The sequence below is a fragment of the Marmota monax genome, unplaced genomic scaffold (genome assembly GCF_021218885.2).
Source record: "Marmota monax isolate L192 unplaced genomic scaffold, Marmota_monax_Labrador192_F-V1.1 WCK01_AAM20220418_F8-fsc00238, whole genome shotgun sequence".
In the NCBI taxonomy this organism is placed as follows: Eukaryota; Metazoa; Chordata; class Mammalia; order Rodentia; family Sciuridae; genus Marmota; species Marmota monax.
In genome coordinates this window covers 876558-898618 of record NW_026693175.1, presented here as the reverse complement: position 1 = coordinate 898618, position 22061 = coordinate 876558, and the positions used below count along the sequence as shown (strand labels likewise).

General features: G+C 49.2%; 1 long non-coding RNA gene across 1 annotated transcript; it reads right to left on the bottom strand.

Moving 5' to 3' along the window:
* Positions 1–4629: 4629 nt before the first annotated feature.
* On the bottom strand, positions 4630–8110 carry LOC124100463 (uncharacterized). The gene is made up of 2 exons (XR_006854303.2): positions 5983–8110; positions 4630–5741 (listed from the first exon to the last, which is right to left on the bottom strand). It is a non-coding gene; the product is annotated as an uncharacterized LOC124100463 (long non-coding RNA).
* Positions 8111–22061: the final 13951 nt, after the last annotated feature.

The following is a 22061-nucleotide window of genomic DNA, read 5'->3' as shown; positions in this document are numbered from 1 at the left end:
GGAGAGCCACAGCTTCTGGGACAGGAGTCCCCTGTTTCTCCTTTGGTAACAAAGCAATAAATCTTCTATTTCCTTTTTCCCAAAACCTCCTGCTCCTTATTAAACTGGCATTGATTGGCAGTTACAGCCTCGCCCGCATCTCTGGTGCGGCGCCTGGCCTCTTTAGCCTGTCCTCTGCTGGCCAATGTGGAGGAGGCATTGAGGGCAGCTCTTGAGAGCAGAGTAAACAGTGGCTTCCTCCTGTTCCCGTCCACCTTTGTTCCTCAAGGCTGAAGGGCCTGGCCTCGAGAGCCCCTTGCCTGGCCCAGCCTTGACCCTGATGGGAGGGACCTGCAGGGTGCTCCCCTGGGCCCCTGCTCTGGCCCAGGAGCAGGAGCCGTCAGGCAGCGGCCAGGCCCTCAGCTGGCCAGAGCAGACAGCTCTGGCACCCAGCTGCGCTGGCCACTACACCGCCAGCCTCTCCTGGCCAGGGCCCACACCTCCCAGGGCGGTTCCCTGAGCTCAGCCCTGGCTTTCTCCTCCAGGACATGGTGTGGCCTCTGGGAGGCTAGAACAATGCGGGCCTTATCAACGGCCAGTCCATCGGCCACTCCTGGACTTCCCTTCTGAGAACCCAGGATCCTTATTTAACACAGGCGCTTCCTCGCCTGAGTCAGCCCTGATTGTGTGCAGACAGTGGACACTCCCGCCCCGGCCCACAAGCCCTCCAGGAATGGGCCTGGCTTCCTTGGCTCCACCAGGAAGAGCTGCAGGCAGAGACCCCAGGAACAAATCATCCCTCTCAAAGCCCAGAGAGGGCAGGGCTGGTTCAAGGTCACACAGCAAGACCGGGAGTCCTGGGCTGTCCATGTCTTGCGCAGCACTTCGAAGAGACGGGAGGGCCAGCCCAGGAGGTGGGACGCCATCTGGGTTTGTCTATTTCAGCTTCCCTTCCACTCTTGCCTGGAAGGGTGTGTGTTCCTCCCCTGGGCACACACAGCAGTGCAGCTCCCCAGGAGTTAAGGTGACTTGGCCCAGAGGGGATGGCAGGAACCCCATGAGCTGGAACCTCGGTGTCACCAGCAGCCCTCACAGAGAATATGCTATAAGCAGGGGCTCCTAGTGCCAGCCCATCCTGTGCCTCTGCGACTGGGTCTGAACACTGACCTGTTCGGTGGTGAGACTCAGTGAGGATTTATACCAAATCTGAACAGGTTGGAGGCCGACCCCCAAGGAACACTGCACTCATGCCCCAAACTTGCCTGACGGCGTCCTCATTCTTCAGAGCATGGGCTCTGCACAGCTGTCTGGCCACAGCCAACTCACCACTTGGCTGGCCGGGTCTGCAGGGGGCCTAGTGGTCACCCCCAGCCCTGGGAGCAGGCGGAGCAGTGCCTCCTCCTGGGTTGGAGCACCGTCCACGTGCGCGATTGCACGTCCACTCCAGCCCTGTGGGCCTCACTCGAGGGCTGCCCTATGGCCCCCGGGCAGGCCTCTGACGGTGCCCGGTCCTCCTCTGATGGCGGAGCTCCCCCAGGTGGTGCTCCTTGCTCACTCGCTTGCCTCTGCTCTGTGCTGATGAAGGTGCAGCCCGCAGAAGCCCACATGGCCCTACATGGCCTCGCAGGGACGCAGGCCCAAGAGCCCTGAGGTCCCAGGGCTCTAAACCCGTGGGAGTCAACCCACTTGTCAGGCTTTGTTTGCCTGGGCATGGTGCTGGGGACAGGACCCAGGGTGCTCTGCCACTGAGCCGCACCCCAGCCCTTGACGTGGTACTTTGAGACGATGTCTCACTAAGCAGCTCAGGCTGGCCGCGAACTTGCCATCCCCCTGCCTCAGCCTCCCAAGTAGCTGGGACTGGAGATGGAAGCTACCATGCCTAACTTTTCACCTTGAAATCATTTTGAACTTTAAAAACATTGCAAAAACCTGGGCTGTCTGGCACACAAGGCCTTGGGTTCAAGCCCCAACACTGCAAACCAAAAGAGCAAAAATGGTACAAAGACGCAGATTCCTACAGAGCCTCTCCTGCACGTTGGCAGGTCACGTAGCTGGAGGACTCACCACTGTGAGGTTGGCCGCAGGCTGGGTTTTCTGTTTCCGTCAAGCCTCCCACATTTGTCACCTGATAGTCTAAGGAAAGAGGAGCTTCCCTCCCTCCTTTCTGCTCCTAATTCTGCGGTTGTAATCTGTGACAATGATTATTGTTACTCACACTGTCTCAGATCTGACCATTCGGAGCCCTTCAGTGTGGCTCCTGCGTCCTTTGGTAGTGTCCCCCCTGGCTCTTGAGTGATTTCTCTAGCTCTGCCTTGTCTTCCCAGCTCACTGCTACCTTCCCTGCCCCAGCAGAAAATCAGCCATGTCCCCCAGGAGCTCAGCTGCCTGGTAGAGAAAGGTACTTAGCAACCAAGGTCAGGGCGAGGGGGCTAACAGGCTCAGAGTACCAGGAGTTCCTGATCCAGACTAGGATCAGGACACAACTAGAGTATCCACTGTCCCTGGATACCCTTTGGGGGCCAGGTGCAGGACACCCCGTAAAGACCAAGATCCCAGGTGCCCACGCTCCTAATAGAAACGGCGGGTGTAGTCTTCACGTGGGATCTAGGGCATCCTCCCACACCTGAGGCATCTTGTACCCCATGAATACTACCTGAGCAGCTGTCTCACTGAGTCCTGGGGCTGCGACAGGGTACGTCTGGCCTGCAGGGCAGACGCAGCCATCGAAGATGCAGTATCGCAGATGCAGCCATCGCAGACCCAGCTGCACATCCACCCAGGAGCGGCCTCCTGGCCTGCCGAGAGCCCGGGGTCTGAGCTGAAATGAGGGCTGCAGGGGGACGCTCCAACTCAAGCAAGTGGCTTCGGCACAGCACTCCACACACAGAGAATTTGTTTTGCTTTTTAGAACTTTCTGGAAATTTCCCCCAGAGTCAGCCTGTGGGTGGCTGAATGCACAGAGGCAAGCCTGTGGAAGCTACCTCCATCCTTCCTTGTCTGCACACCTCTTCCCATGCGGGCACCTGGTTTCGCCGTCCCTTGCACTCACCCCCCCCCACACACACCCGGTCCTGGAGCACACTCAGGGGACTCTGGGACTTCTGCGGCCTTTAGAAGCATTTGTGCTGTTAGCGAAACAGGCTGAAGGTGTGCTGTGTTCAGAGGTGGGGGAAGACAGCTGAGTGGCAGGAGGAGGAGGAGAATTAGTCTGAATCTCATCTTCCTCGTCTGCAAAAGGGGGTAATGACTGTTTCTGGCTCTGGGACAATAGAGGGAACAAGAGGACACATGCTCGGGAAGCCCAAGATGGAGGGCCCACGGTTTCCCAGTTACCCTGAAAATGAAGAAGTCTCCCTTTGGTCCCGGTCCTATCAACTGACTGGGGAACCAGAAAGCCCTGAGGCTCCAGGGTTACCAACTCTTTTCATTCAGCTGCAACAAAGCAATCTCTCCAGTAGGTGGCAGCAGCTGCCCCAGAGCGGGTTCTCAGCAGGGGCCATCCACCGCAGCTGGAGAGGGGCAACTGCGGAATTCACGTCCGCATGGGGCATATGAGAAATGACCCACAGCTTCTCAAGAACGCATGCTGCACATCTAAGCTCACTTGAAAGGGACCCGCAGTGAGTTGAGAAGTCCTGCCCTCTGCAGCCCCCAGCCTGCCAGGCACCTGTGCTCCTGGGGGCTGAGGCTCTGTCCCCAGGCCGCGGAAGGTCATCCCTGGCTGGGGCAGGGGTCAGCCTGGACAGGACTTACTGGCAGTCCCAGAGCCAGGAAAGGATTTGGGGTGGACCCTCCCCCAGGCTCAGGGCCGAGGCAGGACACATGGACCCTCTGTGCATGGGGCTGAGAAACAGGGGTCCCAGTCCTCAGTGGGTGAAGAAAGAGACCCACTCAGCACCACTGAGAAGGGGCAGGAGGAGGAGGAGAGGCCCCACGGCAGCATCCATGTCAGTCCCACCAGAGGAAGACATTCAGACTCAGCAGACGAGGGGGTTGCTGAGCTGCCTCCCCTCGAGGGTCCTTCATCACCAGCCGTGCCCCTGTGAGTGGCAGGAGAGAGCGGGACCCGCCAGTGAGCTGAGGTGGCACTCTGGAGGCTGCCAGTGAGCTCCCGGCTCTCCGTCACCTTCCTGCAAGCAAACTCCCCTCCAGATTCCTGCCAGAGCGACAGCTTGTAGCTAGAAGGACCACCATGGTGGCACCTCCTGCCTTTGCAAGTGTGCGTTTGGGCACATGACGTCTGTCCATCCTTCCCACCATCACCATCATCTCCTGTGAGGCATTATCTAAACCTGCAGTGCACAAGCTCCGGGATGTGTCCTCCCTCCCTAAACCAAGAGGGTCTTCTGAGCCTCCTGCTCCGGCCTCCCCTCACCTCCCCCAGCAATCAGGCAGGCCTGGGGTCAAAGCTCAGCGAGTTAGACTTGTTTTCCTGGGAGTTTGGCTTTGGAGTGGGGAACACCAGGGGTGGCAGAAGTTCCCTCATCCCAACAGTCACACCTAGCATGACCAGGGAGCTAGTCAGCTCTCCACCCATGGAAGCTGCGGGTTCCTGTGGAAGCTTGGGTCCCTCCACCCAGTGGCAGCAGTGGCCATGGCCACTTTCCTTGTCCTAATGAAGCCAGATTTAAAGTTAGGTAGTCAGTGTAGTTAGGTAAATCGGCTCTAATATCAGTGAAATCTAAAATGGAGGCCATGTTGAGAATGATTCTGGGAAACAAAAGCAGGACAACTCATGGAATAATAATGAAGTCCCAAGGCCCAAAGTCCATCCCAAAGGAATGTTAATGAAGAGCCCCAACAGATTTGGAGATAGCCCATCCCAAAGAAGTGTTAATGAAGTCCTTCCTGCCCAGATTACTTGTTTGGCCCACCTGTGTCCCAACCCTTCCCCCCTACATTCCATCACCAAAACTATAAAAAGGTGAAACAATGGCACTTCCACGGATTCCACCTCTTGGGTCCCCTTCTTCCTCCGGGAGAAGTCTTTTCTGCTGTCCTTTAATAAACTTCTAATTTCTACTCTGACCTTGCCTTGGTGTGCTTCTCTGGTGTTATTCTTCAACATTGGGGAAGCAAAGACTCGTCACCGGTCAACAGCGGTAACACTAAGTTATCCTGGGTCAGATTCTGTTGCTGGCCCTCAATGAAGTGGGCTGATGAGCCCCCTCGTCTGGAGAAAGAACCCTCCTTTCCCCGCCCAGCGAAGCCCAACATGGGGCCCAAAGACCAGTACGTCCCTCCTAACCTGAGATGACTGTCCCAAGATTCCTTGGCAAAAAGAAAAGAAGTTCATATAACATGGTGGCCCAGCCAAAGCTGGTTGGGAACCCGTATAAGACCGTGGGGACCCGCGCTGTCCTGCAGAGCTGGGCCCTGTGCGGGCGTGAGGCGTGTCCAGGGGAATCTCAGAGCCTGGTGCCCACCCAACCTTTCCTTGTGGGCACAGCATCCCATCCTGCTGCTCCTCGAGGACGGTGCCCAGGTTATTTGCCCCAGTGATGAGGGAGCCCAATGCAGTATTCTTGTTGCTGCTCGGCAGTGAGAGGCCAGCTGCCGGTTCAGGTCCCAGACCTGCCAAGCTCAGTGATTATTCCCTCCTTGGCCTCCATGGGCTGACATCAGTCACTGTGGGCGAAGCATTGAGCACTGGAAGCAAGTCCCACGTCACTGTCACCAGCAGGCCACAAAAGAGTGTGATGCTGAGCAGCTGGCCCAAGGCCTGGCCTGTGTCCACCTTCTCTGGTTCCCCTGCAGCTGCCCTGCCAAAGGGAGGCATCACAGGGCGCCCACCTCCACCCATCTGAGGAGCTCCACCAGCCTGGCACTGTTCAAAGCGGGTATTTCCAGTCCTGGGGAAGAACCCAGGGCCACGCACTGGGCAGTGCTTGCTGGGCAGTGCCCGCACATTCTGGGCAGTGCTCGACCCCAGAGCCACACTCTCAGTCCTTTGTATTTCAAGGCCGAGTCTCCCTAAGTTTCCCAGGCTGGCCTCAAACTCACCATCCTCCAGCCTCAGCCTCCTGAGTTGCTGGGATCACAGGGTGCTCCACCACACTCAGCCTGAAAGTCATTTTAAAAACAACTATTTTGGGCTGGGGGATGTGGCTCAAGCGGTAGCGTGCTCGACTAGCATGCGTGCGGCCCAGGTTCGATCCTCAGCACCACATACAAACAAAGATGTTGTATCCGCTGAGAACTGGAAAAAAAAAAGATAAATATTAAAATTCTCTCTCTCTCTTCAAAAAAAAAAAAAACAACTATTTTAATTCTTTGGAAACTGAACTAAGTGGAGAGAGCAAACGAAGAAATATTTACTCAAGAATGTTGACTGAAACTCACAGAGAACTGCAAAGAGTCTGTGGTATTTGCACCAAGGCCAGCTCCTCCCTGCCCCCCAGGCAAGGGTGGAAGCTCCCCTCGGGTGGCCCAGCCAGGAGCACAGACTCTCCCTGTGTACGTGTCCTCACGTCCTCCCGCAGGGGTGGCCTTGCTGGTCTTGCCCAGCCACCTGCTGATGAGGCAGCTCCAGGCGAGGGCAGCCCCTCCGCCCCCACAGTGGGACTGGGAATGCAGGGGCCAGCCCAGGAGGTCATGAGTTCCTCAGGAGGGCCAAGAGAGGAGACGGAGGCTGCCACTTCCCCGGGCACTGAGTGCTCATCTCCGGAGGGGGATGCCAGCTCCCAGCCAGATTGAGAGAAGCCTGCTAGCAGAGGACTCCAGACCCAGGCGCGAGGCCCAGCTTGCTCTCCATCATAGCGGGAGTCCTGTGGAAGGCAGATCCCGGGGAACAGAAGGAAAACTAGAGTGAAAGCAGCACAGGGAGCCTCCTCAGGGGATGCGGAGGCTCAGTGGAAAGGGCCTGCTGCTACCTGGACTGGGGAGCAGGTAGCCAAGCATGCAGTGCCCAGGCCTCCAGACCCGTCCAGATCATGCACTCTCGGCCTCCATGGACGTTTTCACTACGTGTTACACTCTTTCCTTCAGTTTCTGCAGTCCCGAGGCTCCTGCACCTGTTCTCAGCTCCAGCAGAATTTCCCCCGAAGGAATATTTACTACCTGGTAAAGAGCAACAGTTTGCTCTAAGCCCCGCCTCACGGCCTCCTTCCAACACTGATCTAAAAGTATCTACATCTGTGTCTGGGATTAGGATTCTCAAGACCCCGAGTGAGGTCCTTCTGCCTCTACACTGGGTCCACAGAGTCACTGGAGATGGGGACTGCACCGTCAGCCCCTAGGTTGCTGGAAAAAATGGGGCCAAAGAGTCGTGAAGAGGCCCCCCAAAACACCTCCAGCCCGACCTTGGGTTCCACTATGAAGCCATTTATGTCCAGGCTTTGCTGAGAGAAAAGAGCCTGCATATGGCATGAGGAGGCTGCCTCGGCAGCACTGGACAGCCGGGCCAGTCACCCCACAAGTGGAAAAGCACTAAGCTGGGAGAGGACTGGGGGGTGGGCCACCCAGCACCGGCTGAAGCCAGATTTAAAATTAGGTAGTCAGTGTAGTTAGGTAAATCCGGTCTAATATCGAATGAAATCTAAAATGGAGGCCATGCTGACAATGATTCCGGAAGCGCAGGACAACTCATGGAATGTTAATGAAGAAAAGCCCCTAGGCCCAAAGTTCATCCCAAAGGAATGTTAATGGAGCCCAGGAAACAGCCCCCAACAGATTTGGAGATAGCCCATCCCAAAGAAGTGTTAATGAAGTCCTTCCTGCCCAGATTACTTGTTTGGCCCACCTGTGTCCCAATCCTTCCCCCTTACATTCCATCACCAGAACTATAAAAAGGGAAAACAACCACACTTCCACGGATTCCACCTCTTGGGTCCCCTTCTTCCTCCGGGAGAAGTCTTTTCTGCTGTCCTTTAATAAACTTCTAATTTCCACTCTGACCTTGCCTTGGTGTGCTTCTCTGGTGTTATTCTTCAACACTGGGGAAGCAAGGACTCATCACAGGTCAACAGCAGTAACACCGCCTCTGCCCCACGTTGTTCAAATACCTAGTTTCCAACAACGGAATGATAAGCTAGGAGAAAAATAAGGAAGAAGTGTTAGGTCGGTGGTGGCCGACTTGGTGGCGACTTAGTGTAAGACTGGAAGACGCCGCACCACACGACACAGATCACCAAAGAGGTTTCCCCTTTATTTACAAAAGGCTGTGTGTTTATATAGGTCTAAGGAGAGGTCGCAAGGCTGAGGTAGATAACAGGTCGCCCGTTTATTGGCAAGCTCTTCCATATGTCAGTTCCGGAGGCCCAAGAAATTAATTCTAATTGGGGCTAAGGCTTCCCACCAGCAGGGTTTGAACATTGGCGCCAGTGAAAGAAACAAAGAGGAGAAAGAGGGTCATTAGACGCCATGCTGGGGTTTTTCTCTGGGGTGCTGCTGTTATGTTTTACCAACACTTAGTGGCAACTTAGAACAAAGCAGCCCGCACCGGAAAAGAACATCAATCAGATGCCAGCAGAAATGCCTGTCAATCAGCCAGATCTCCTGACTAACGCCTGTCAATCAGCAGGACCCCCTGGCCAATCCTGGAGTTTAGCCAACTCCCCTGACCAACTCCAAGGGGGCAAGGGACCCTAGAAACACCTTTTCCTGTCCCAAGCCCTTCCCTTCCTGCTGTCAGCCCCATAAAAGTCCAGTCCGGTCGAACTTCCAAGCGGGTTTCTCCTCAGACCCTTCCCCTGTCCCCTCTGTGGGTCTGATCGAGTTCCACCCGGGAGTGATATCTCAATAAAGCCTGTTCAGCGCCCCTTTTAAATCTGCCTCCTTTGGTCGCTGCCTCCCCCACCTGATCTGACAAGAAGAACCCTGGGTGGGGGCCACAGGGGTCCAGCTGCCTGTGAAAGCCACCAGGCCCTAACAGCCACTACAAAATATTCCTAAACAGTGGGAACTGGATTGAAGAAGTAAAGGGAGGTACGAGGACAATCAAATAGGAAGGAGGGGTGGAGTTATTTGTAAACAAAGAACCAAATGGAAATCTGGAATTAAAAAGTACAACAGGAGCCCAGCACTGCGGCCCACACCCATGATCCCATCCACCCAGGAGGCCGAAGAAGGAGGCTGGAGAGCTTGAGGCCAGCCCAGGCAATATAACAAGACCCTGTCTCAAAATAATAATAATGATGAAAAGGGGATGTAGCTCAGTGATAGACACACTCTGAGTTCAATGTCCAGTACCACAAAAAAAAAAAAAATGTTTTTTCTTTAATCATGGAGGAGCCCAACTACAGATTTGATCACTCTTTTCTTTTTTTTTTTTTGTTTTGGTACTGGTACTGAGGATTGAACCCATGGACACTTAATCCCTGTACAACATCTCCAGCCTTTTTATTTTTTATTTTGAGACAGGGTCTTGCTAAGTTACTTAGGGCCTCACTAAGTTGCTGAGGCTGGCCTCAAACTTATGATTCTCCTGCCTCAGCCGCCCCCCCCCCCCGCCCCAAGCCACTGGGATTACAGGCGTGCACCACCGCACTCCCAACAGAAGATCTAAACAAGCAAAAGAAAGATTTTCAAAATTAAAGATAGATTATGCAACCCAAATGACAGAGAAGATAAAATGAAGAGAAATTAACAGAGCCTCAGAAAACCACGGGACCCACAGCCTTCCAGCGTGTGCCTGACAGACGTGCCAGAAGGAGAGAAAAACAGTAGAGAAAAGATTTGAAAAACTAATAAGGAAAACCTCCCAGATTTAGTGAAAAACAACCCACACTCTGGAGAAGCTCAATGAACTCCTGCTAGGAAGGATGAAAGGAGGCCCACAGATAGACAGGCGATAACAAATGCTGAAAGTCAAAGACAAAAAGAAAACCCTGAAACAGGAAGGAAAGCAACTCATCACTTCCTAGGGGGGCTAGTGGCATTAATAGCTGGCTCCTTATGGGAAACCAGGGGCTAGAGAGCCATGGCTAGCATTGCTCCTTGGGAGACTGTGCTTAGCCTAAAGCAAGCCCTGATGAACTGAGGAGAGAAATAATAGAAACCACGTTCTCTGGCCATCATGGAACAAAACTTGAAATTGGTAATAGGAACAAATGTAGGGAGCCCCCAAACATATGGAAATGAAATGAAACCTCTCACTCCTAAACACCAAGCAAAAAGGAAAAGGAAAATTAGAAGATACTTAGAGGTGGCCCACACACACACACACACACACACACATGAACAAAAAAGAAGAAGAAGAAGCTTAGAGGTGAAGGGAAATGAAAGTATCCCATTCCAAAACTTACAGGTTGCAGCCAAAGCTACACCTAGAGGCACATTTATAGCTCTCGATGCCTACATTGAAGAAGATCTCAACTCTTCCTCTTGGGAACCTAAACTTCCTAAGACATTGGAAAAAGAAAAACAAGCTAAACCTAATCAGAAGGAAGGAAATAAAAAAGGTAGAGTGGAGATTAATGAAATAAAGAATATAAAACAAAATTTGAGAAAAAGCAGTGAAACCAATACCTGGCTCTTGCCAGCTGCTGCACAGAGGCTCACAACATCTCCCCCTGTCTTAATTTATAAATGCAATCAAAGGGTTAAAACTTACGGGATCCTGGATCTGAGGAAGTCATGATCTATTATCATGACATAAGAAGAATTAATAGAAAACATATTATTTCAATAACGTACCATGTAGAATGTTTCAACATGTTTTAGGATTAAAGCCATTTAGTTTTGAAGTATTTGATCACCTAGAGAGGTAGGATCCTAGAGAGGTAATATCCTGGATATGGTGACATCACTCATTTCCAATATTTATTACAGTGGCTTATAGAGTATTCAACTTAGTTTCAATCCTTTCATCAATATTTATCTGATTATGGAGGGCTTTGGAAGTATGTTGAGCCAAATTTTAAAAAAATTCCCATGTTGTAAGTTGTAAGACAGCCACAGAGGCTGTAATCATAGAAACAATGAATAGAATTAAAGAAGCCACTCCAAAGGTTCTGAGACCAAGGGCTCGCTTAGGTCTGTTTAACTGCGCGATCATCTGTTGCAAAGCCTGAACACTGACTTTACCACACTGCGGTTCTGAAATAATTGGCTGGTAATAAGACAAAAGAGGGTTGGTGAAAGATCAATGTTCCTTTCCCTCTCTGATCACTAGTGACACAATTAGTTAAGTTGCATTTTTTACAGGCTACAAGATATTTGTCATTCTTTCTGCTAATTCTCACATTTCCAATAATTGGGGCACAAGGAGATGAACACGGGCCTGCAGGCCATAGCAGGAGCCCTCCTGAGGATGCCTGCTTACAAAGTCAGGCACAGGCCTGTCAGTAACGCAGGAAACCTGAGGCAGCAACCAAGTGCCAAACCTCCCTCCCTGAAGGTTGGAGTATTACCAACGAAACCCCAGGGGTCGTGGCACCCTTGACTAATTGTCTTTTGTCAACTCTAGGAGACCAGTCTAAAATATATCCACTGTTTCTAGACATTTATGTTGCACTGACAAGACATTTGTACAATCCATCCATTTAGGAAAGTTGCCAAATTCTATTGTAGAATGATTAGAGCAATAAAATATTGGTGGATACGCTTTGTAAATAACTGGCTTGTATGGGAAAATTCTATTTCAATGATCTCTCTATTCTGACAACTGTCCAGATATATAAACATAATCGTAATTTCTAAGGACCAGATTGACTGGCTGGTCTAGGCTCCCCATATGCTGTTTCTTTCTTCATAAGATACCCTTAGACAGCCAGCATGCTTATCATGGGGCCAATAACACAGGTAGCTGACCACGATAACCAGTATAATTAAACCCAGTCGCATGGGTGGATTTTCCAGTCCACATTGCAAGGCACATTCAAGGCACACCTGGGGAATGGGCCCACAGCTCTTCATTGGTCTTTCTGACCTGGCAGCTCATAAAACTCACATGGCCGTCAACTCTGTGGTTTAATTCACCTTCCTGTGTCAAGTTTTTCAGCTGTTTCCAAGATGACAGGTTTAGATTCCATCCTTTGAAATCTGATTTGACTTACTGAACCATGTTCAGCAACAGTAAGACTTTTAGTATCACAGTTTAAGAAAAATTTTTGAAATATTTCATAAGATTTAGTGCATACATGTAGGTTCCTGTTTTCCCCTTCTTATTTATTAAAACTGAATAAAAGGCTAGCATAAGTCATAGTGTCATTAATTTTAAGTTATAGACAATAGTATAGTACAAGAATTTAAATAATAAGAAGAGATTTATTATCTTTAATTGGCCATGAAACTTGACAACAGTTACTTATCAGTTAGGTTAAGGCCAATATTATTGAGTTGGAAAGGGACCATGGTCAATAGAAACTTAATTCTTACCAAATGTATGATTGGATTTTGACTTTAACAGAATTACAAAAATGAAGAATGTGATAAATTGTATATAAAATTTGCATTTTGAAATTATCTCTAAATTATTATCTTAATTTGGAATGAGGCGAGAGACAGAGTTTTGATTTAAGGTAAGTGTCCTTTACCAGGGGTACACGAGAGATATACAGAAATTTTTCCAGAATAGGAAGCATACATGTTTAATAAGCATAGGGAAGATATTTTGTTTCTCACCATTAAAAAAATGAAATAGAAAGATGAAGAGCCCTTTACTTACCATTTATGAAAACATGTTATTGTCATTACTAAACCTAATGTTAATTTAAGTATGAGGAATCAGTACCTTAAATACCATGGGTAAAAATAAGTAAATAGCATTGTTTAGGACAGTGATCTAATTTAGAATTTTATATGGTGTTGTCTTAGCAATGACATCTTAAGTGACTTATGTCAAAATAATCTTAATATATAAAGAAATAGTTGCATGAACATCTTTAATAACTTTACTTAATGTAGTAAGATTAGCTTTAAAAATTATGTGTAAGTCATGACTTTACTAATTTTAAAAATATCAATGTGTGTTGTAGGGCATTACCTTGTTTTTAGTTGAAGTTGACAATAGGCTTATCATGTGTAAGATTTTTATTGAGATAAACTATTGGCTGTTGAGCTGATTTGTTTATGGCTGTCTAATATTTTAGGGGTGACTATTTTTAGGGTTATTTCTCTCAGTGATAAACTGATGACAGGGTTTCGAAGGAAGGACCTATTTTAACATTTTAGAGGCTTCCAAAGCTTGTTTATAACTTAGAGAGTTTATTCCTCTCAGGGACAAGACTAGTATTTTAGTCTTTTTGTGTCTCTGTGTTTTTTCTTTCTTTTATTTGCTCTCTATTTAAACTGCAGGGTAACATCTAAATTTGATTAGGGCCATGTCAATCTCTGTAATTTCTTTTGAATGTTCAGGGCTGGCTGGATAAAATCATCCTTTGAAAATACATGACCCTGTATAGATTTAGGGTGTGGTGTATTGTCTCCTTGAGTCTCTCCATGAAAATAGTAGGACTTTCCTGATGGCCTACTATAATTATTTTCTAGGAATTCTGTTTACCTGTTGGATCCTAATCTGCTTTCAGGGAATTGTCTGTGCTCCAGGCAAACAATCAGGCTTGTCCCTATTCTGTGTTGTTGGGACCTGGTTAAGATAGATCTTTTAAAATTGTTTTTAGGGTGGCCTCACCTTTTAAAGTTTAGCTAAGTAATAGCATAACATCTTTCTAGGTGAGGTCAGACATCTGGCATAAGTTCTGAAACATTACAATATATACATTTGGATCTCTCAGAAATCTCCCTGAATTTGTTCTTGTCTGTATGAAGTTGGAGAGGTCCCTTTGATCTTTCTTCCTTAATAGGTAATTTTTAAGTCCTTCTCTCATGACAGTGATTGAGGTTAGACCTAACAATACATGAAAATTAGACACTTTTTTTGATCATTTGTAATTTCCCATTACAAATGATCCATTTGATAGGATATGGAAAATGAACAAATTAAGAGAACCTTCAATCCCTTCCTGAGAGAAGGTCTCCAAATAGCCCTGTATCTCATAATAGTACCCATTAAACAAGTCAGTTTCTCTCAATTGTCTTTAAAAAGTAGATCAAGCTTACTTTCTAGTGTAGGAAGCAACATATAAGTCTTACAATATAGCTTATTGATAATATATCCAGTTAGAGAGCCCTATATGATAAAAATGAATTCCCAATAAAATTTGTAATTTCTATAGTTTATAATTAACATATAACTTTAGTTTGGAGAACACCAGTTTTGATAAAATGTTCTTTCAAATCCCATATCCCAAAGACCCATATATTTAGTAAACCGATAGAATTAATGTGAGAATTATTGATGTTTTTAAATCAATTAAATTTAGTCCTCAAAGAGAGGCTTGAAAACTGGAACTTAAGGTGGTATTTGGAGATATCCATTATCTAGTCAAGGATGTATGAAATTTAATTCATTAAATATTAGTCCTTATTTAAACAGCAAGAGTCACTAGGGGTATGTAATGACCTTATTGGAATAAGAATAAGCTAATGTTCCAGCAAGTTTTTTTCACCTCAAAATATGGACAAAAATCTTGGTTTGAAAAACCAGCCTCTATCTCAGAGCAAAGCCTGTCCAAGGAAGGGACATCACCTTTGTCCTTGGAAAAACCCACAGAGCACTCCTAGGCACATTCCCACCCTGCTAAGTTGTTTATCTACAAATAACAGGAGAGATCTGCTGCACCAGGTGTCCCTGACTCAGTCAGGCTAGGTGGGGATCCATAGCAACCCCTAGCAGCCACCAATCAGCATGAGACAGGGAAATACCTGGGATGCCAGATGACCCTCCCAGTAGTTTATGGTGGTTGATAATATGTTGGGAAACCATGTAGTTCAGCACGTACACCCCTCTTGGCTTAAACCAATCAGTTCAAATGAATACCCCTTTTGTACTGACCAATCACCCCTACCCAACTTGTTCCCGTCAGTGAATGTGCTAATCATGTTTTAGAGTTGTTATTTGATTTTCCCGCAGTGTGTGATGATTTGCTAAGAGATGCTATGATGTATGTGAAGTCCCTGCCTTCTCCAAAGAATGTATAAAACTGCCGGGGCCTCTCAGCGTCACCAGTTGCTGTGTGCTCACCAGTTGCTGTGTGCTCACAGAGGACCGAGCTAGCTCACAATAAACACCTCTTTGCCGTTTACATAGATCTTGGTCTCTGGTGGTCTTTTGGGGGTCCCGAATTCGAGCATAACAGGTTCATATCAGCATAATAATATCAGGGAAAACCCTGAAACATCCTAAAACAGATCATTTTATATACTTATAGTCAATCTAGTTATGCATAAATCTTTAACTCAATTACTTCTAGATAATCATATAAAGATTTTTTTATTTAAGAAAATCTTTTCATCATTAAAGTCTTGAATCCATAAAGTCCTTTTTTTTACCCAGAGATGATTTCTTTCTTCCTTTTAAGACTCTCCAATTTTTGTTCCCTCTCTGTAGAAGCATTTCTTTGTCTCCTTCTAGTATTCTTTTTGGTTATACTTTGGAGCAATTCCTGTAAATCTTAGAATCTAAGCAAATTATTATACCTTGATAAGAAGAGATACCTCAATGAAAATGTGGCCAAAGCCTTTGGATACCCTGTATATAAGATTATATTGTTCGTCATTTTATAGAAACCTGGACAATGAATAGTAATTAAAGATTACTTGATGGTTGTATCTTAACCTTCAGTTAAAAGTACATTTATCTTGAATATCTCTAACTAGTACAATCACAGCATGAGAAAAATGCATGTATGAAAACACAAATTATGTGTTTCCTGTTGAGGGAAAATGATTAGAAGCAAATAGATATATATGTTAATTATCATATGAATTAAAGATTATAGATTACTTAAGCAACTAGGAAAATATGCATCAAGAATAAAGGTACAGGGGCTGGGGATGTGGTTCAAGCGGTAGCACACTCGCCTAGCATGCTTGAGGCATGGGGTTCAATTCTCAGCACCACATAGAAACAAAATAAAGATATTGTGTTCTCCTAAAACTAAAAAGAAGAAGAAGAAGAAGAAGAAGAAGAAGAAGAAAGGTACAGCTTATTATTATATAATTACCCAACTTAAAATAAATCTTATTAAACCACATGGTTCTTAAGAAGTGTTTGGATGCATTTTTATATTATTTTCAACATTCCATGGGCACTTTTTTTTCTATGTATGTGACATCATGTGATGTAGTTAGAGGAAAGAAGTGCAGATGAGTAGCCGGGAGGCAGGCCGTAAGCCCCGCCTGAGTGGCAGTGGTAAGGACTACACAAAAGCCAGAAGGCGTGGAGGCGGGATTTATCCTCCATGTTGTTCCCCCGCGTGGCTGAGGAGCCTTCTGTATTTTATGACCTACACCACCAACTCTGCCTCTTACATAAAGGCATTTCAGTACTTGCTCCAAGCCTAGAGTCTCACTTTTCATGACATTTACATGGTCCTTTTAAGGGTCCGGCGAAGCGTCGGAGAAAGAGACCACCAAGTGACCACTCATGCGATTGGCAGAAGGGGATTTATTGAGGATCCGATTCAGTGCGCTGAGGCTCCAGGCTCACCCAGGAGGGGAAAGCAGCCCAGAGCCCCGAGCAGGGGGCTGAGCACTGCTTAAGTACACTTTTTGGGGAGGGCGGGGGGCTTTGTATACATCAGAACAAATCATCATGAGGCGCGGGAAAATTGAACAACAACTCCTAAACATGATCAGTTCATTCATTGGCGGGAACAGGTCGGGCGGGGGTGATACGTCAGTTCTAAATGGGGTACACATTCAAACTGATTGGTTTTAGGGCCTAAATGACTACGTGACAAGTTACACAGAGTCCCAAGTTATTAGACAACCAGGGAGTCAGTGGGAATATTTACTGGGCAGTTCCAGTATTGTCCTAACAGCTACAGGGATTTCAGGTTTTGCAGATAGCATAGAAACCTAACAATACCTAATCCTTTACATTTTAACTCAGACCTTGCAGCTTAGAAACTTTACAATGCCCGGTCTTTCACACTTTAACTTTTACACTTTAACTTCAGTTTCTTTTACCCTTACAGTCCTGGCGAGTACCCTTCTCCCAGAGGAAGGCAGGCAGTCTGGGAACAAGCCCATAATTATGCTGACGAGGTCCATCAAACCACCCCGGCCCACCCACTAGGTGCCCAGGCAGTTCCTGACCAGGACTCTAATTGGGACTACAGTACCACAGCAGGATTAGCCCTGAGGGAACAATTTTCCACCTGCCTAATTGCCGGACTGAGACGGGCAGCTCAGAAGGCGGTAAACTTTGAAAAACTCCAAGAAACATTCAGGACAAAAATGAGAACGCTTCCACCCCCTAGATAGACTGACTAAGGCCTCCAGCAATACACTAATTTAGACCCTGAGACCCCGGATGGCAGACAACTCCTAATGACCTACTTCTCCCAGAGCTACCCCAGCATTCGGGCAAAACTTAAAAAACTGGAACAGGACCCTTGACCACGACTGAAGTCCTAGCCACAGCCTTTAAGGTGTACCACAACTGGGATGAGACAGCCAGAAAGCAAAATCCCAGATGCTGGCACAAGCTCTACGGGGACCCACCCCAAGGGCCCCTTCATTTCTGGCCAAACTCCCACCACTAAAGATGGCCCCTGGGCCCTATTTAAAGTGTGGGACAGAGGGACACTGGGCACAAGAGTGCCCAAATCCCAGCCGCCTATGCATCCATGCCCTAAATGCCAGTTAAGGGGTCACTGGGCTGTGGACTGCCCCGGCCCCTGAAGGGAGCTGGATCTGCCGCAAGCCCAGACCTGGATCTTTTGGGACTGGCAACGGATGACTGAAGGGACCTTGGGCCTCCCTCCCCAATGACCACCATCACCTTTCACCGGAGTCACTATTATGGTGGGTGGACGCCCGATTAACTTCCTTTTAAACACAGGGGCCACTTATTCAGGCTTGACGGAGTTTTGGGGACATACTGTTCCATCCTGTTCCCCCATGTCAGGGTAGGGAGACAAACAATCCTTTCCCTTAAAACCCCCACACTCTCTTGTAGGTTTTACCACCATCTTTTCTCCTGCCAGTTTCTGGTAATGCCCCAATGCCCCATTCCCTTATTGGGAAGGGACATCTCATCCAAATTCCAAGCCTCCATCACACTCCACCCCAGCCCTTCTTTACCCTCACCCTTGCAGAAGTAGCCCACATGTCCACAGGCTCCCCTTCTTCTCTTCCTCCAGAGGTAAACCCTCAAGTTTGGGCACTTTCACCCCCTCTCTGGCTCACTGTGTCCCTGTCAGAATTCACCTTAAGGACCCTCAGCATTTCCCCTGTCAACCTCAACTTCCAACTAGCAGTCTTCAGGGCCTAAAGCCCATTATTAAAGACCTGTGGCACAAGGGCTTAATAAGACCCACCCATTCCCCTTTCAGCACCCCAATTTGGCCGTAAAAAAACAATTCAAACATCCCTCTCAAGCCAGGTTCCTTTCCCGCCCACCAGGCTGGAGGACAATTCCCAGCAGCCATCTGGCAATTGGATTTTACACGCGTGCCCAGGGTCTAGAGGTATCTCTATGTCCTCATCCTTGTAGACATCTTCTCAGGATGGGGGGAAGCTTTTCCTACCACCAACAAAAGGGCATGCATGGTCGCCTCTGTTTTGCTCTCAGATATCATCCTGAGATTCGGGGTCCCTCTCTCCTTGCCATCAGACAATGGCCCCGAGTTTACCTCACAATTCACACAACGCATTGCTGGGGCTCGCCACATTCCCTGGAATATACACATTCCCTATCACCCCACCTCTTCAGGCAGGTAGAATGCGGTAACCCACCCTAAAGGAGACCCTCACCAAGCTCTCCCTCACCACATCTCAACTGGGTCAAACTTCTCCCAGTCTCCCTGTTTTGCCTTAGGGAACTCCCCAAAAAGCCAACTCAAACATCCCCTTTTGAGGTGATGTATGGACGCCCACCCTTGCCCCCTGGGGTGACCCCTTCACCCTGCATTCTTCCAGAACATCTCAGTCATCCCCTTCTTAGTTTCATCCGAACACAGATTTGGAATCACCAGGAAACTCTAATATCTGATACCTCCAGGTCACATGTCTCCTTCCTCTTAACCCCAGGCGGCTGGGTATATTTCTTTCCTCCTTCTGGTGACATGCCTGCCGCAGTCTGGCTGGGCACAAATGCCGCAGTCTGGCTGGGCACACAATCACGAGCCACCACACAGCTTGTAGATTCAAACAGCAACTCTTTATTCCCGAACTCACACCAGCCGTCTACAATCACGTTCTGGGGAAATCCACGTTCTCTTCCCAAATCCACGTTCTCTGCCCAAATCCACCTCCACTGGGCTTCTATCTCCAAAATATACTGTCTAAATCCCGTGAGAACTCAAGGGGAACTCAGGCAGCAGGATACGCCCTATTCCCAGCAGGAATAATCTTAAACCTTAAACCTGGAACCTAAACTGGGAACGCCCTAATCTGCCTTGGTCCTTGAGCAAGGTCACCTACATTCAATGTCACTGCAACATGTCAGCAACATGGGGTACGCTGGCAAGGAAATTGTCATACCTACTTGGCTAATGGCTCCCAGCATTGCCCACCCTGACACCTAACTGGAAGGGCCCCCAAGGGTCATCTTGTGCACTCCCACCACTGCCTGCCTACAGGATCCCCAGGCAAACTGACTTCAAGGATTCACACTTCCAGGCTGAAAACCAGCCCGGCCTCCAACCAAGGGAGCCCAGCCTGACCATCCACCATCCTCCTCCCACAGATACGTCTGCTCCACCGCCCCTGAGCATCCTCTAAAGCTCCACATCTCACGCCTGAGGGTTCCTTCCCCCTTTCTGAGGAGGACCTTCCTCAGCCTGAGAAACCCTCACAACAGCATGCCTCCCTCTAGCTCACCCTACTCCTTGCCACCCTCCTGGCACCCACCTTCCTCACACCCACTCCGTCTGCAGGGGATCATCAGGTTTCGAAAGGTGGAGTCTTGCTTTGTGATGTCTTGTGGTCAGCAGATTAATTGACATCTCGGCAAGTCACATCCATCTCAGGTGCTGTGTGGGACACAGGCAGAACTAGAGGAGAGGCGCCCTTATGAGGCACAGCCCAGTCAGCGTGCAACGCCAGGCCTGTCCCCTCATATCGCTCCAATTTTGCGCATAGCTCACACACCACCCAGGGATGGCTCATGGCACCTGGCTCTTTTGGACCAGAAGAACTAACACCAAGGTTTCACCAGCTCTTGTAAATCAGATGGTTGCTCTGGTGACGAAGCCGGAAGACGACCTCAGGAGAAAGTTGCACGAGGAGCGTGGAAGCAGAGATTGCGGCACACTGAACAGGGCAGTGGTAGAAAGAGCCGTGCACTATGACCAGTAGGACTCATCCAGGGTGCAAGGAAGCTTGCATCCAAACCCAGTTAACGGAATTCCAAAATAAGACAATCAGAAGGACACAGCCTTGCACTGAGGTGTGGATCAGCAGTTCAGCACGTGCCTGGCATGTGTGAGACCCCAGGTTCCATCCAAGGTCCCCTGGGGCTGGGGAGAAGGAGCCATGGAGAGCTGGCGGTGGCGGGGGGGTTCGCTTTGCAAGATGAGAGAGTTCTGGAGACCTAGCTCACAGGGTGTGAACGCACTCAACTCTGCAGAACCACACGCACAAAAATGATTAGGGCAATAGATTTTGTGTTGTGTGAGGTTTTGCTTTGCTTCTGCTTTTGTTTTGCCTTGGAGTGCTGGGGGGTGGAGCCAAGAGCCTCGCATGTACCCACTAAGTGCATGTACCCACTAAGTGCTGTACCCCTGAGCCAAGCCCCGAGCCCCGTTTTGTGTTTTTACCACAATAATAAAAAAAAAATAATAGTGTTCTCTGAAAACAGAGGTGGTTCAGCCTGTGACTGCCTCCTGGGGCTTTTCCTGGGAGAACCGGGGACTGCTCCGTGAAGCGAGCACTCTCCGCCTGCCTCGTGCTCCGTGGCAACCAAGCACTGGGCACCTGTCCACAAGGCAGAGTTTCATAGAGGCCATAGGTTTGGGGCTGGGATGAAGCTCAGTGGCAGGTGCAGGTCGAGCCCTCGTTCCACCCCAGCACCCAACAATGATATTTCTACTTCTTTATGAAAGGGAGGCTGTGGTCCTTAGCTCAGAGGAGGCCACGGAGCAGCTTCCTTTGGTCACCCCAATCCTGTGCACCTGACACCAGCCAGCTCCATCAGGCCTCTTAGCTGTGCCCCTGAGACACAGCAGTGACACTGAGGGTCAGTGCCAGGTCTGTCCTGGCCCCAGGTCATCCCCTGGGGTCCATCTGGGTGGAGGATCAGAGGGAGGCTGGCCTGAGGGCACGTTTGAGAAGCGCCTTGGGTGGCTGCAGGCTACAGGAGAGTCTTCTTCACGGAGTCCATGGGTCTGAAGCAGGCGGGCAGCTCTGGGCAGCCCTTCCTGCCTGGCCCAGCCCTGCTGGATGCCCATCCTTGCGCTCCCCAGCTGTGGCCCTGTCTCCCAGTCTCCCTACCACCGTCACCTACTACTCTGTGTCCACATTTCCTTCTTATGGGCCCCGGGCATTGAACCAGGGCCCCACAGCCACATCGTGACCGGGTTACATCTGCAAACACTCATTTCCAAACAAGGTCCCTTCCTCACTCCTCCTAGGGGACGCAGCTCAGCCCACAGGTGAATGCAGAGAATGGGGGATGCGAGGAGGGTCAGAGACACTGCCAGCTCCTCCCTTGGGAGACTCAGCTGGGCGTGAGGAGGCAGACAGGGCAGGGTCTGGGGCCCATGGGCTGCTCAGAAGTAGTCAGGAGCTGGAGAGTGGGGCTGGCTGTCGGTCCACCAGCTGCCTGCCATCTGGACCTGCTGTGTGGAGTGGGCTCCAGTTGCCTCCCCAGCCAGTGAGGACCACTCAACCTGGCCAGCTCCAAGTGCTCTCCTGCAGGCCTTCGCTGGACAGGACCCCTTGGTATGGAGCACCTCCTCCTGGTCCCACCAGGCCAAACCCACACCTTGAGTCTCCAGGCGTGGGTGGAGCCCAATCCCCCACCTACTCCCCACCTCCCCACCTACTCCCACCCTGTAGGTTCCTGTTTGGTTTTTGGTGTTGTGGTGCTGGGGGATGAACCCAGGGCTCTGAATTTTTTGGTACTGGGATTT